The sequence below is a fragment of the Haemaphysalis longicornis genome, unplaced genomic scaffold, assembly GCF_048455015.1.
Source record: "Haemaphysalis longicornis isolate Haplotype H1 unplaced genomic scaffold, Haemaphysalis longicornis Haplotype H1 scaffold_6, whole genome shotgun sequence".
NCBI lineage: Eukaryota > Metazoa > Arthropoda > Arachnida > Ixodida > Ixodidae > Haemaphysalis > Haemaphysalis longicornis.
Window position 1 is genome coordinate 87,014,456 of NW_027526407.1, and position 15,961 is coordinate 87,030,416.

Sequence of the window (15,961 nt, forward strand, 5' to 3'; positions counted from 1 at the left end):
TACGGGATTCTAGAACAGTAAAAAATGCTTGGAGTTCTGAAACATTTTCTAATTTAGAACTAGAGCATTACTCATTGACCATTGTATCTGTTGTGTGCAAATAATCTAATCGTATATTATTTTGGCTTTACCACTACAGGGGTGGTGGATTGCTTTTATAACTTTGAATTCAGAAACTGGCAAAAAGTTGACATTCACAGAGTAGGGTTGACCAATCACGGAAATGGTTTTTGTTGTTCATTAATTCTAAACCGTACGCAAATCACAGAAACTCTAAAAATAACCCCGACCTGTCTGATCCAAATACATGGTTGGAGTAGATTGGCGCGGGTTTTGCAACGGGATAGGTTTCCAAACGTTCGCAAGCGTGGGCTGCCCAAAAACTCAAAATATTATTCACAGCAAAAAACCTCGAGGGAGCACACAGGGGCGTTCAATCAGAAATGCTTGGTTTTGCATTCACGACTCATAAATATGCTTAGGTGACCTGTACTTTTTCGCACAAAACACGGCTTCTAGGAATAACTGTGGGTGAACAAGTTTTATTGTTATGAGCGGCCTGTGAATTTATCGATTACATTTATTGAGGCAGAACGCTGAGAAGGGTAACGGCTAACATTTCAGGTAATTCTCAGTAATTACCAGAAATGTGGGGATTTCTGGTAGTTTTTTATAATTATAAGGTGAAGAAACGAAACGTTCGCGAATGTCTTTGGGTCTTTGGGGACTGCGACGGCCGGCTGGCAAAAAACATCACTTTTAGTTCAAGCTTTCAAGCTGTTGTGTGAAATTTGAGTCCGAGGTTAGAACAAATCTGAAGCAAGCCACGTGGACGTGAATAAAATGTAGATGAAAAAGAGCATGCCTCACCATGAGTAAACCACACACAGAAGTTGTGCGGTTCTTTTTCTTCTCTCCTTGGCACTCGGCAAGTGGTGCATGCGAAAACAGCGACCAGAAGATGACGCCGGCGAGATTGAGAAGGCAAAGGAAATGTATCGACATTATTATTGTACAAATCATTAGTGACAAGTTTTGGGGTCGGACATTGCACCCTTAGCGACCGACACTCTAAGCAGTTACTTCTTAAATGTACGATAACGTACCTGCATTGCACAGAGCCTCACTGATAGTCTTGAATACTTGCATCCCTTTCGGTCGCTGCCGCAGCTTCACCGGAATTGATAAATTTGCCGCAAAATTCCCGCATTGCTCATGTCGTAACTGATCAGCTCCAGCCTGCGTTATAAACCAGATGCATGCCTTCAGCCCGACCCTAACACCCAACGAATTGTCGTCTCCTCTGCCAGAGTCAAAGGTCAAAGAAGTAAGGAGAAACGTACCTCTCTGCCATTCTTATATTCACAAATTGGAGAGTAGTGACTCTTTCCTGATGATGCGGGATCCCGTGACGTGAAGCGCAGGTTAGTCGGGGACATTAAAGGGGGGAAGGGAATGTTTGACCACATAGGCGGCACTCATGCGAACGCGTTACAGATGAATGCCAGTAAGTTGTTTAGGTGTGCAATAGAAGAGAACAATTTTCATGCTGGTGGCAGAAAGGAGTAGCTGCCTTACACCTCATCAAATTGTTTGGGTGGTGAATACCGAAGGATTTATTCACCAGTGCCGAACGTTAGGTCACTGAAAAGAAACGTTTTCGTTAAAAAATTGTTTCAACACTGCAAGCTAAAAACCTGGCCAGAGAAAGGAAATACAAAAAAATGGCATGGAAAGATAAAGGCATATTCAAAACGCGTCCTAACCATCTTGTCTGTTAAAAAGAAACTTACAAAGATATCCATCGAAACGAGCGTGCGCTGTCAATCCGGATAACTGAAGAAATGATCCTGGAGCATTGCTTACAATATCAGAGGAAGCGAAAAACTTTTTTCGTTAAAACTGAAGGCACTTTACGCATGAATCAACTATGCAAACTACTGAACTAGCCTAAGCATAAACATTACACTGGACATCCGCAATGCCACGGCGTATGTACCTTACTGCCGTTAAGAAACATGGTCATGAAGAATGTAGAAATGCTTGGTCCGATGGGGAAGTTTTGAGGCATTCCCAAGAGTTTTTCTTTTTTCCCGAGTGACAGCAAACCATGTGACGAAGTCGAACTACCAAAGCTTTTATTTAAAAGTGAAAAGCGTTTTGAAAGGGCAAGTTTATTTTATGGCGATAATTTTCTTTTTTATTGCTGCACAAGTGTTCCCCTTTCTCTAGCATAAATTTGTGCATTCGTTTAGCTTTTCTAACTGTTACAACTGCTACATTCGCAAGGACGCCTGGAACTACATTTTCGCCTGAATTTTCCAAATTTCAGATGAGCCCCAGCTATAGCCAACACAATGGCATTATTGTGCCTGCCACGGCTTTGTTAACAACCAGTGTTGTGTTATTATTGGTTGCACAATTCGAAAAAATGGCTTAGGTGTGTCAACGTTATGCCTAGTTATCACAAGCGAAACCAGAGTAGCAACACCACGCTTCGTGGAAGTTTGCTTTTATTTGAGATATCGCTGCTTGCCTTCAATCTGTGTTTAGTGGATGATTGCATTCAGTCTTTCGCTTGCACTGAATGGCATTTGCCTACAGCTCAGCCGGAGCACAATCGATGGCGAGATTGAGGAACCTGTCTGGAGTGTTCCGAAATATCGGCGAGACAAAGTTTTAGATGGCAGCGTGAAAGTAGCCAGAAGTAATTCAAGATTCCCGTAGGAGCTAAAAGTAGCCGAATTGCTTATATAGCGGTTTTTCACATTTTGTGAGTGTATACCGAATTTTTTAGCAACTTTATTATGTCAAAATATAAAACACTGTTTTGTAGTCGGGATTTCCTGCAGGCAAGTGCGCGAGACATGCACATACGAGAGAAAGTATGCCCATGTCTCTACTCCTACAATTTAGCACGAGCGTAGTTCTAGTAAGGTGTCAAAGCTTGCGCACACAATCAACTTGTTCTTCGAATGCATTATTGCCCTTTAAGCATGTACAAAAATGTTGTACCTATACTTATGGGCCTGTTATATCGAAGGCCTGTGATATCGAAACAGAAACTCATAGTGAAATTCACAACTAAAAAGTTTATAAGAAATACAACATTGCTTCCTCAACCATGAGGACAACTTCAACAAAATAATAAATCATAGAACGTTTTTTTATTCTGCAGCCCTGTGCCAAGCATTTCTACATTCTTCATGACCATGTTTCTTAACGGCAGTAAGGTACATTACGCCGTGGCATTGCGGATGTCCAGTGTAATGTTTATGCTTAGGCTAGTTCAGTAGTTTGCATAGTTGATTCATCGGATACAGCAACTCTAGTACATCAAGACACACTAAATAAAAAGCTGACGTCTTAACGTCAACGTCCCAGTGATAATCACTATGTTCACAAAAACGCCGCATAGCTCTTCTGGTGCTAATGTTGTGTGAAAAAGCTTTTTCTAAAACCACAGACATGCACACATGGGACACCGGTGTAGGCCCAACGAAAACGTGAGTTTTACTGTTAAGAGCGCATGATTATTCAAAGCCTAACAACAGACTTATCAAGTCAGTACAGTACATAGAGCACGACAAAGACTACAATTACAAGATACACTACTCTGAGTTTCGGCAAACATAAAAAGGGGAACGTTATTCCCGGGCAGCGATTCGATGCTCACCGGAATTACCGCGCGAATAGCAACACCCGTCAAAAGCCGCGGCTCTGTTTCGCCTGTCATTTGTTTAGGTGTGCTTTTCTTTGCTCCAGTCACCGAGCTGAGCAGACCCGTCCGTTGAATTCTTTGTGTTGGCGCTCCCTCTCTCTTTTCATCGGTTTCCTTCTTTCTCTGGAGATGCAATATATCTTGGTCTTGTATGTGTTTTTTTGTAGAGCGACTAGACAGCGAAAAAGTCTGAACGTCAATGTCATCATGTGCAACATACAAGTTGAAGGTATCTTTTCTCACCAAAATAGTAATTCCGAAAGTCGCTAAACCACAGCTAAAATAGCTTAATTAGAAGACAGATTTCAAACATGCAATTTAAAGCAGCTACTTGTCACTGAATAAAATTTTCGGTAGCTAGCTGAGTTTTAAAGTAGGCAGATCTAGCTGCACAAACGCCAAATCGGCCACACTGCCTGTGATTCCCGCACCGATTGGTAGCGAAGGAGCCGTTAAAACCTCGCCTAGGCACTTGGTTCGCTTGCGCTGAAGCGGACGCACAGACGGTCCAACAGGTGCTGACTGATACGCACAGGGACACCACCCATTTCGCCGTGCGCCACTTCGCGTTCACATGTATAGAACTTCCTTGTCGCTGCCGTCTACCATCGTGAAGCAGCTTGTCCAGCTTTTTTCACCTAAAAACACCATTTATTGCACCCCGTCAAAATGGTATGTGGGAATACCACACACTTTGTTATTGCTTGGTACTTTTCTATTTCTGGTTTGTGACATGGATGCATAAGACCCGCAATTTTCTGTATGCTTCGCTAAGCGATTCTACTGGGAAATGTGATCCTCGGAAGTTTCAGTCTTTTGCAAAAATTGCTGACAAGTGCTTCACATTTGTTGTGCCTTCTCGAAACTCAAACGAGTAAACGTAAGGCTCAGGACGCCATGCGACATAGGGTTTTAAGTGCTTCCTATGTTTGAGCGGTAACAGAAAGACAGCTTGAAGCGCTTGCGAGGACGTGAACGTGATCCCCATGGATTGAAAGTTTGAAGCGAGGTACTAAAATGGTTTAAAAAAGAAAAAGAAAAACATTCAGAGAATATTAAGTGGAAAGGCGAGCCTTAACGTTTTTTTTTCCCACGCCAGTAAATGTTTAAAACGACGAAGTTTTTTTTTCATTGGTGCTCTTGTGATATCACATAAGAGCCTCCTGTCATCAGCAAGAAAATAAATAACCGGGTGAGCTGTTACTGTTTGATCACGCAACAGCACTCTCGGCAATTTGAGACATTGTGGCACTGTTTGGTTCCCAAGCCGTCTATAAGGAGCACGTTTTAGTGGGGTGTCTGGTTTTCCAAGACCGTTGCGACAAAACAAACTGCATCGAAGAGAAGAAAGCAAAAAAAAAATGTTCACATATATGCTGACATCGCTGGAAATTTCACCGTACGACAATAAAATTTTGCCGTCCCTGCCCCATAAATGCGGCTCCTCTCTACGCCGCCAAGCACTCTGCGTTTGCTCTCCGGTCTCGCCGCTTCCACGATAACATGGTGGTGGTTTGCTCAAGATCGTTCAATTTTCTCCCGTTCCACCGCTCGCTCAATATGTACTCTGGAACTTTTCGTTATTGCGAGACTTCGTGGAATGACGCCAGACGATCGGAAGACATGCGTCAAGACTTTTTTGCATTTTTGTGTCACATGATTGTTTTCAAGGCGTGTTTCTCTATTTGCACACGCACAAAATAAAGAATCAACGCCTTTTATTTTAAAGAACTTTGCAAATGCAAGCTATGTATTGACATTTTGCTTCAGATATGCCAAAACGTCTCATCTTGCTGAATTATATTGGGATGGCTCAAGTGTTTTGCCTAATTTAGGGGTTAGGAAAAGTGCTTATAGAAGCTCCTCATCCAAGAGATGATAAATTTGGCCGGATGGCCGTATTGAGGGACATACATACATACATACATACATACATACATACATACATACATACATACATACATACATACATACATACATACATACATACATACATACATACATTTTTTTAAATTTATTTCATTTTCTGTTACAACAAGAATGTATACAATAGAACATTTCAGAAGGAGGTCCCAGAGTCAGAGACGGAAGAGGGGACCTCCTGTTATTCATTACACAGGCGGAAACCCACTTTATAAGCACGAATATATCAATAAACGCAACGCAAAATAATATCAGCAAGATAAATTACGGTCTATATACAAGAACATAATAAGCAAGAAAATTATTAGAAAGCCATGCAAAAAAGAAAAAAACTATCAACAAGATAACAAACGGTATATATGAAAGAACCTAACAAGCAAGAAACGTAGTAGCAATGCATGACAAAAAAGAAACAAAACTAATATCAGCAGCACTGTATAGGCAAGAACATCATAAGCAAAAAGCATATTAGTGATGCCCGGAATAAAGAAACAAAACGAAACATGGTACAACCCAGTCACATTATCCAGGTTGGGATAAGAAAGCCCGCAAATTATTTTTAAATGTATACACGGTACGGCATGTTTTAATAGAGAGCGGCAGCGTATTCCAAAAGTGCATGGCCGAAAAATTAGTAGAAAGCTTTCCATAGTTCGTTGTTACTTTTGGCAATAAATAGTTCATGTTTAAAGAAAATCGAGTGGAGTTACCACGAGGAAATTGGTCAGTACTAATTAACTGAAGCGGGAGGTTTCCATTAATGAAATTTTAAACTAATAGGCCATGGGAATATTTAACAAGTTCTGAAACCGACAAGATATTATGAGCACGAAGCGAGGAAACGGCGTTCGATTGGAAGTGGCTAAATATTATAATTCGAATAGCTGGATTTTGAATATGTTGCAGTGGAGATAAATGAGTTTTGTATGTACTTCCCCAAGATGATATGCCGTATGCTATGTGACTGTGTAAGAATGCGTAGTAAAGTGAAATAAGGATGCGTTCACAAAAAAGGAATGAACTTTATAGAGCACTATAATACCGTAAGCTGTTTTTCTTGCTGGAAAAACAGCTGTTTTTTTTGCTGGAATCGCGAGAAAAATTTTCCGGTGAAATCAAAATATCAGGCGTCACCGGCGTTAATCGCTGCAGCAGAGTACAGGACGGAAGACGCACTCCTAGCGCGTCAGTTATGACCTTGACGGCTCTGAAAGGCCACCTGAGGTAAAGGCATTGTCTCTGCTGCATGAGTACTCACCATAGATCATAAAGCATTCGGGACCAGAAAATGTGTGATATTTTGCCGAATATTAAAATGTTGTGTATCGCATTTTGCGTTGTAAATATATGGAGGCATCCTTGAGGGGCAATACTGGCCATCCGGCAGTGTAGTGCGGTCTCTTTTAAGGAGACCACGAAGATAGCCATTAGGATGGCCTTGCTTAGTGCACCCAAGCCTGAACTTTTCTGGATCATACGAAAACCGTTGATCCATGCTGTACCCCTCAGCTGTTTTGAAAACGATGCCCGAAGATTGAGCGGTAGCTGCTTACAAATCTGTTGCTACTATTGAGACAGAGAGAGATAGAGAGAGAGTAAACAAGGTTACTTTGGAAATCAAGGCCAGAAGTCCTCATTCCAACAGCGCTTGTGCTCTTGCAGCCTCAACAGCCCTCCACACCAACAGGCTCTAATGATTGAAGCCCGAGCTGGTCAGAGCTCTCTCCTGAAGCTGGTAAGAATGTCAGGGAATCCGCGAATGTAATAGGGCTTGGGCACAGCTCCCTATCATATAAAAGAGTGACGCGGGGGCTTCGCATAAGAGGCGGATCTTGAATAAACGATGGGTGCACTGTATGTCATTTAGTGGGATGGCGGAAGGTATGTCTATTAGGCGCCCGGAGCGGCCGTTCCTCCTCTTTGGTTAGGTGTTTATGGAGTGCATTTTTGGTGATACGACCAAAGATATAGTGCTGTGTTATCTCGTGATACGTGATCAACGGTATCTTCCTATCCTGCTCGCTTCCTGGGCCCCGGCGTGATAATTTTCGGGCAACTGAAGGGCGGTTTTGTTGCCCGGACGGCATAGTGGGCGGGTGTATCACGATGTGTCTACCGTTGACGGCGGGTTTCCGCCTAGCGTAACCACCGTAAAAGAAGTTAGTCACGCCGCTACAGAGCGAAGTGATTGCTTCTCGATCAAAGCTCGCAATTTTTCTGGGTTTCAGGAGGGATTCTGACGGCTGCAAGGTCTCCTATTGGCTGAAGAAACATCGCTTCTGCGGCCACATTTTCTAAGGCTGCTACGTTACGCACTGCACAGTGCCTACTGTGACGATTGACCACATTGCTTGTAGTTCTACTCCTGAATCTCTGTCCAAGACGTAAGGGTAAATTCTTAATACCTCAGCTGTTACAAGTTAAACCAAGAATCTAGCAGTCTCATATTCGGACTTTCGCAGCTTCGAGGCGATTGCTACGAAGGGGCTTCAGGTTGTTGGTACTGAGGAGGTTGGAAACAGGAGAACTGTTGCTGACAATCACTGCTAGGTAATGAATATAAACCATGTGTCTCAAACACAGGTTCTCCCCCCACCAAAAAAGTGAAATTTCCTATCGGCGCACGATGCAAACAAAAAAAAGGGTTACCTGCACCGGCACCCCTCGTGCCTATACCTGTATTGGGGGTTATTTTTGCTTCAACACTCCACAAGTCAACCTGCCAGGCGCAATGGCCATTCAGCGGAAATTCCGCTCCGTCACTTCTTTCGTTGATCTGTACTGTCTAGTGGAAGTTTGTAGTCCTGACCTTATCATTGTTTAAGAAAAACAGCTTTCGGCCGAAAAATCAATTTTTTTGACAGACTTTTGTGCACTAGGTATACGCCGCAAGCGTAGACGCAGTTGATTACTAGTCGTTGTCCTATGAAAACATTGCTACAGAGCATTTAGTTCGTACTAACAAATGTTACAAGGCGAAGCCCTCTGGCAGACTTAGGTATTTTTGGGAACCCGGCGATCTTGCTGGTAAACGTGTATTTCCCGGTAAGTTTTACTAGAGTCGATAGTTCTGACAGTGTATTGAGAGTAAATCAGCAGTTATTGTGGCCGGCGATTGCAATGCTCACCACGTTTCTTGGGGTTTAGAACGGAGCCTTGTGGTTTACTTCTCGGGTATGAGCTGAAGTAACGCCGTCTTTGCAACAGAACGTCTACGGCTAGTGAATGTTTCCGTGCGAGCATCCTGATACACGAGAAGGACACTGGGTGGCCAATAGTGAATTCTTAGTTCTGCAGAGAGGATCGCTGTGCTATTGGGTGGTTTGTTGTAAAGATCAGTTTCCCTAGTATAGCCGTGCTTTTGTTACCATTTCTATAGCAGAGGAAGACTGCGCGAAAGAATAAAATAGTAAGAAATGGCATTTGTAGTTGTGAACAACGATATCAGTGCGAACAGCTTTCTCGGTCTTCTTTGCGGCCCCTTTTAGATGAACCTCTGAATTGGTAATTGTTACTGAGGATGTCGCCAGAGAATTGCCTATGTGGAACGTCCGAGCGGACTGAGGTTGGCTGAAGGATTCGATATCGTACTTTCGGCGCAGTAATGCTGTATTGTCGCTTTCTGAAACATTTCGTCGAGTGCACAGACTCCCTCTACGTCGATTTCGTCACAAGAACAATTGACGTGTACTCTCCTGGAAAAACCCGACCCGTTCAGCGGCCAGAAAGATAGTGCAGCCGGAGAAGCGACTGGAAAGTTTCATGTTAGTCTCGGAAGAGGAGCTGATGATGCCTTCACGAGAGAAACCCAAGTCTCTCGACGGCCTTTTTCTGACCGACAACTAGGACTGGAGACCTACTCAGACGAGCTCATCGTCAACGCCAACGGAACCATCGGAAATCACACAAGGGTCATCGTGAACGACCCTGTCTTCTTTCGTAACCTCGGCCACGTCTCGAGAGGTACTCGGTACGCGGTGATCGCGAATTACACTGTTTTGAAAGCACTCGTTGTGTTGGCTCCTGTTCTGGGTGAGGAAGTTGAATTTCTACTTGAGGTCGCGCTCAACGACGACATTCCTAACGTTAGCCCAAGAAAGGCGTCTTGTCTAGTCCTGCTGGAAAAACTCTTTAGGTACGGCATAAGCATCGTCGAAAAGTTCGCTTTCGGGATAGACTTTGCCACTACGACGCGAACCCACATTGACCGCTAGACTATCTTTTTAACCTTTCTAGGTATCTGATCACCGGGTTGGTCGAGTACGGAAAAAAATTGGCTCCAATCCACGCTGTGAAGGTGGCTGGAAAGCAAAGCTTAAACGACACCCACAACAATTTCCCAAGCGACGTCACTTGAATTCACACACGTGGTTCTAGAAAGAGTGAAACCAGACATTCTGCCAGCCGTTGCCTGCAATTCGTGGGGGCGGCGTCCCGAACCCAGAAGCATCGGCCACGGCTGGGCTAGAGCGGCGGACGCCTCCGCGGTAGCCCGGCCATGCGTCGGGGGAAAGAAAACGGAGAGGAGCGTCTTTTGCAGGGTGAGACAGTGGAACCTAGTCATCCTGATGTGCTAGCTCGGGGATACACCACCGCGCGACACAAGCGGAGACACCCAAACAATTCGTCATGTGAGCTTAGTGATTCCCATTTACGCCGAATTAAACCAAGTTAGTTAAGTAAGTTTGAGAATTGCGAGGAAGCTGAAGGAGCCTTTAAATCGCTGTTTATCAGGGCCAGTTGCTTCTTTCGCATTTCGTAATACCTCTTAGAACACAACCGAATAGGTATTCACCAATTTAGAAAACGTAGTCCCATTCATGGCAAGCAGTGTACAAAAGGTAGCGTTTCTCTAGCGGCCGGATGCCTGTATGTGGTGTCGACATTTTGTTTCTTTCACCCTGCAAATCAATCCTTTACGTATCTTTGCCGTACGCTTACTTAATTTCGTCGGGTCCGGCTTACCCAGAAGGTGCTGTCGAAAAAGTTAATCAAGCCGTGCCAAGAAAGCGCGCAATGGACGCGAAGCCACACCAAAACAGGCCGAAAGCAACTGTCGCTAATGCAGGCGACAAAGCTGTCTTGCCGATCAGCCTGCCGGTGCTAGCCACCACCTGCGTACGGAGAACGATGGGTGTAGATGGCGCACTAGTGTTGCGCCATCTGCACTGTGCTGCGTGAGTGAAAAGCGCCTTCCGGATCCCCAGCCGCGTTGTGAGTTTCTTGTCCCGCACACCACGAAAGAACCGTTTGCACGTAGAGATAGAAGGCTTTGCTTTAATTCATCGCTGAAGGTTTAAATCGGAAAATGGCGTCCCAACGCCTTTAGCCCATGCTCTTCTAATTTGGCGCCCAGAGCAATCTAGTGGAGTACGAGCTATATCGCCAAGCTTGGGTTCCACCCAACATAACGCTGGCGTCCGGCTCACAAACAAACATAAGCGGTTTGTAGCGATGGCAATGACTTCTGGGACGAGTGCAGCTTCCCTAATATCCTGTTTTCACTATACTCGATGGCTTTCGCCAGCTACTGGGATGACTGAGGCAGCGCCAAGTCACCTGCCTACAACACCCGGTACAGCCACACGGCCTTCCCAGCCGGCTACAAGCTCCAGCACGTCAGCAACGTTCTGATCATGCCGCAGGTGTCCGTGGCGTTTCTGAACCCTCTGTGCAACGTCTTGAATCCCGCTTTGTACGCAGTTGTCGTGGCCTATGTTATCCGTAGTGTTTTTGAAGTGCTGCCACGAAGCGGTTCCGCAGTGAACGACGAGTTTCGACATCCGGCGCAGTGAAGCGTAGGCACAATCGAGGCGTACGAGAATGCCAGAGCCTCCATCGAGCCTCAGCACCGGACAGCTCCAGTGATAGGAAGCTGAATGCGCTTTTTGGAAATGGACTTCCTCTACAAAGCCGCTGCGTACCCTCTGTTCAGGATTTACAGATGATGTCGTCGAGAAAGGCAGTGAGCATCCCTGTCAGACGAGAACGGGTCTGACGATGGAGCAACTGTTGTTTGCTATACAACTTTGCGGCGGCCCACTGAGTCTTCAGTGAGGAAGAGCTTTGGAAGCAGCAGCGGATGCTCCAGCTGAAGCCAGCTCCATGGCGGGTTATCGTTTCCCGAAATTCGCCTGATTTTGCGTAGGCCGTTGCGTGCAAGCCAGGCTGTGATATAAACTCGTCTCGTCGATGGAATGTTCGGAAGAGGTAGTTGCATTCAACGGCGCTGTAAGCTTAGATGGTGGACTACCAGTAGACAAATATTAACGTCGTAATTATTGGTCTCTAGGGTGTTGTTTGTAGCTGGGCTGAAAGCGATCGTTAACCAGATCTTATGCCATGTGTTCGTATTCATTTCCCAGCAGACACACCGAAACGCGAAAAAATTGATTTTTCATAAGTTTCTATATGCACGCAATGCTAAAATGTTTCGCCGTAGGAAAACGTGCCCTTTCACGAGAATCCGTACACCTTTGCAACAAGCTGCCAACGATTCATTTCTCACGATAGGGTATTTGTAGTCTGCTATCTTTCTGCCCTTAGGTCGGGTCCAGTTCAACGCATTTTAAAACTGAGAAAGTATGATTGGAAACAGTTGTAAATGAAGTGAATTATGGATAGTTCCATACCACATGCAGAATGCGCATGCGACGAGCCTCTCGGTCTCAAATTTGCCAGCGATGTCGGTGGGAAATCGGCTTGTATCTTGACTAGGACAGCCGTCTGAAGCGTGGAAGGTTGGCGTGAAGGCGAGGGAAAGTACGCTAAGGCTGTTGAGGCGTCCCGGAATGGAGTGGGTTTTGCGATTGACCTTGAGATGCGCAATATTCAGATGTGCTTGACGGAGCCAAAGAGTGTGGTGGGAGCCCTGAGGTCTTTATCGCAGTGTTTGTACTCGCTACCATCCACAGCCCCGTGGTCCCGAGGCCCGTACTACTTGCTAAATGTAATTAATATTCTTCCAGATTTCAGAAAATTCCCTCCAAGGCGCTCAAAAATACGCGTTCATAAAGCTTTATACTAATGCATAACTGAGGAAAATAAGTCCCGCAAATCATGTGCCGTCGTGGACAGCTCCAGAGCAGCTGCCAGCGTTTCTCGCCTAATTGGACTGTCTAGCCATACAGTATCTTTTTGTTCTTGATGCAAAAATCAACAAAAGGTTGACATTTCTTTTTGTAAGTTTTGCATAAAGCTTGAATATATTAGTGACAAATAAAGCTGTTATAGCTGCAAATTTTAACCCGCTATTAAATTTTAATACCCATTTACTAGTCCTTTTGCAGACAAAGTACACTTTTCAGCCTGTTCATGAGCCATGCCAACGGCTAATACAGCGTTCTCAGTGACTTACCAACCGCCACATGACAGAATGCTCGCTGAAGCGCGGTGAGCCTGGACACCGCCGACAGTGTTCCCTTTAGTATGTATTAGTATGAAGCTCTATGGTCGCGTGATGTAGTCGGCAGGGTGCTGTCAGTCAGTATGGTGATTGTGGTTGGCGGGGAGGCTGGGCGGATATGGCGGGACACGTCTTTCATTATCTCTTATCGTTGATCACTATGGTTGGCGCTGACGAGGAAACTGCTGCAGAATAGTTGCTGTCAGCCCACCAGCTTCGAGTATCTGAATAGTTACAAAATTATGCGCCATCTCGGCCTTTCGAAAGTAAATATCTAGGGAACCTTATGCGGACATTTGCAATGCTTTATTTCGGAAGCGTAAATATAAGAAAATGTGCTTTGAAGGCTGCCGCGCATACCATCTGGTTCTTCACTGCGTGGTTGTATGATTTGAGTCGTCGTAGCGTGCGATTCCAGAGCTGCCGAAGAGAAAATTGAGGAAACAATTCTTTTTGTTGTGCTTTGAAACGTCAACTTTAAGGTCGCCATATACTTCCGCGAACCATGCATTAGATTTGTTTACGTATAAATTTTGTTTTGACCGCCTCGCCGCACCGGGCTCTGTTTTTTATGTTCCAAGCGAAGCGCGTTTCATTCTTTTTTTATACCACGCGGGTTATCTGATATGATAGGGAAGGTGTTTTGCCCTATCGTTACTAGCCTAGAATAGTCTTCTTTGATCAACATTGTTCTCGACGTTATTCAACGGCTAGAGAAGCAATCGCGCCGAAATATAAATGATCGCAGGATAGACGACGCGCCATTGGACTCGCCGGCACTCGCCTGCGAACGTCACTTTGTTGACTATTACTTCGCCTCCTGTGTATTAGTTGAGTGTTTAGGAGAGCACACGTTCGTTCCAATAAACTTGTTTTTTCATCAATACAGCTGCGTCGTCTTTGGCTACGTGACAATATTAATTGGTGCGCGTCGTCCAATGTGAGCGGCATGCGCGCGGCATGCAATGTGCTGCTTTGTATGTGTCGATATCTATTCTGTAGTTTCCAGGGGGGCTCGACACCCTGAAAAGTCCCCCTAGTGACCTCACTGGCATGCGGTAATTTTTAGTGGTGGGCACGGTTGTTCACCCCCTATGCAATACGCGCTGTGTACTATCTTGATCACAGTTAGGGTGAACACGGGACCGCGTGTCATTCCGTTCGCGGGAGCCGACTACCGGGGTTCCAGGTAACTTCGCACGTGCCTCACATAGCATCGTTGCAAACTAATTACGCACGCGTGCGAAGTTACCCCGAATGCCGACAGGCGGCTCCCGCTCACGAAATGACACGCGGTCCCGTGTTCACCCTAACTGTGATCAAGATAGTGCATGCCTCCCTGCTTCTCTAATGCATGGTTCTGCGGGCGCTCCATGAGCCTCGTCTAGATAATTAAGTTTTGACAAGGCTTCAGGCCGTCCCGACCTAACCATGGCCTGCCCGAGGTGCAATGCAGCATTCGTGTTTTACACAGATTTTCACGGTTTCCTCGGGCTACTCGCGTGCTACACACGGTGATTCGGAGAGCAAAAACGGGAGTGCCCTGGTGATTAAACTGTTTCTCCGCTCTCGCTTCTAGAATCAGTAGTGTGGGGTTGTTTTAGCGTATAAGTACTATTAGCCTACATTGGCCCATGAAACCCCAATTCGTTAAGCCTTTCGCATATAAAGTGACCCTGCACTACGCTTTGAGCAGTGCAAAGTAGACAGACCGACGTTTAGATTACCCGGCCAGAAATACCTGAGGTAAATATTGCACGTTTGCTGGAAGCGCTACGATCGCAAATCATTGTGGAAGGAACGGAAAAACCAGCCGCACTCTCTTCAATTTTCCTCATTATGCACCACTGTATTACGTCATCACAGTGGTGACTGTATTTTGGGCTTGTCGGGTCAACTTGACGGTTTCTTCCTCGCATTTGCTGCAACGATCCACCATCATCAGCGCTGTGCACCAACCTCTTCTTTGTCTTAACCTCTACGAACAGTTCTAGCTTTTCCTTTGTGTTTTTAGTGCGCGCGGAGGTTGTGTTGCGGAGAACTCAATACTTCCCTTTCAATAAGCCCATTCGACAACAAATGTTTCCTGCTTCAAAAACGCCTTACCAGTCTCAGCTCGTGCTTGCGAGCACGCATCAATGCCTGCTTTGTTGCTGCACGAGAGCAGAAAAAGAAAGCGGGAAAGGTGTCACAGCATTTGATTAGTGTTGAGTACAAAAAAAGCCAATGCACTCGCCATTTGCACACACACAGCAGGCTGGCGCCGCATCTTTTAAAAGTGCTACGAGTTGTGTCGCGCCTCCTCCAGATGGCGCCACAGGTCCCGCGACCGAGAAAAGACGCAGTGAAACATCCCCCTCTCGAGGGGCACGATCAAATGCAGAGCATTTCCGGGGGCGCACGACGTTAAGTAGTTTGCGTTACGGTAATGTTGTTGCACTTGTGGCAACTGCTGACGAGAGAGCGCTCGTCAGCAGTAATTTGAATGAGTCAACGATATAAGGCGCGTTCGTAGCGTCCCATTCTGTGTCGGCTTTGTGGCGCAGTGGGTAGAGCACCATATACATTGCGTTCCGCCCGCAGGGTCGAGGGATCGAAACCAGGCGCCGGATAGTATTTTTTTTATATAGTAGGGAGGTGCGGACTACGGACGTCAACGCGGGTGACATCGTGAGTTACTGAAATGCTCTGCATTTAACAGATTCTCCCACGTAGCGCAAAAAAATAGGAAACTCCCCGGCCTGTGATATGTCGAAGGCCGCCGAAAGAATCGCCACGATCCGCCCCCTTCTAGTGGTCTAATGAACTACGCGGCCCTTGCCGCGTACTCCGCGGCTGAGTTTAAATGGTACGATCATGGGTTATTTTTCACCTCGCCTAGCTTCGGGGATAGTGAACGATTTTTTATAGTT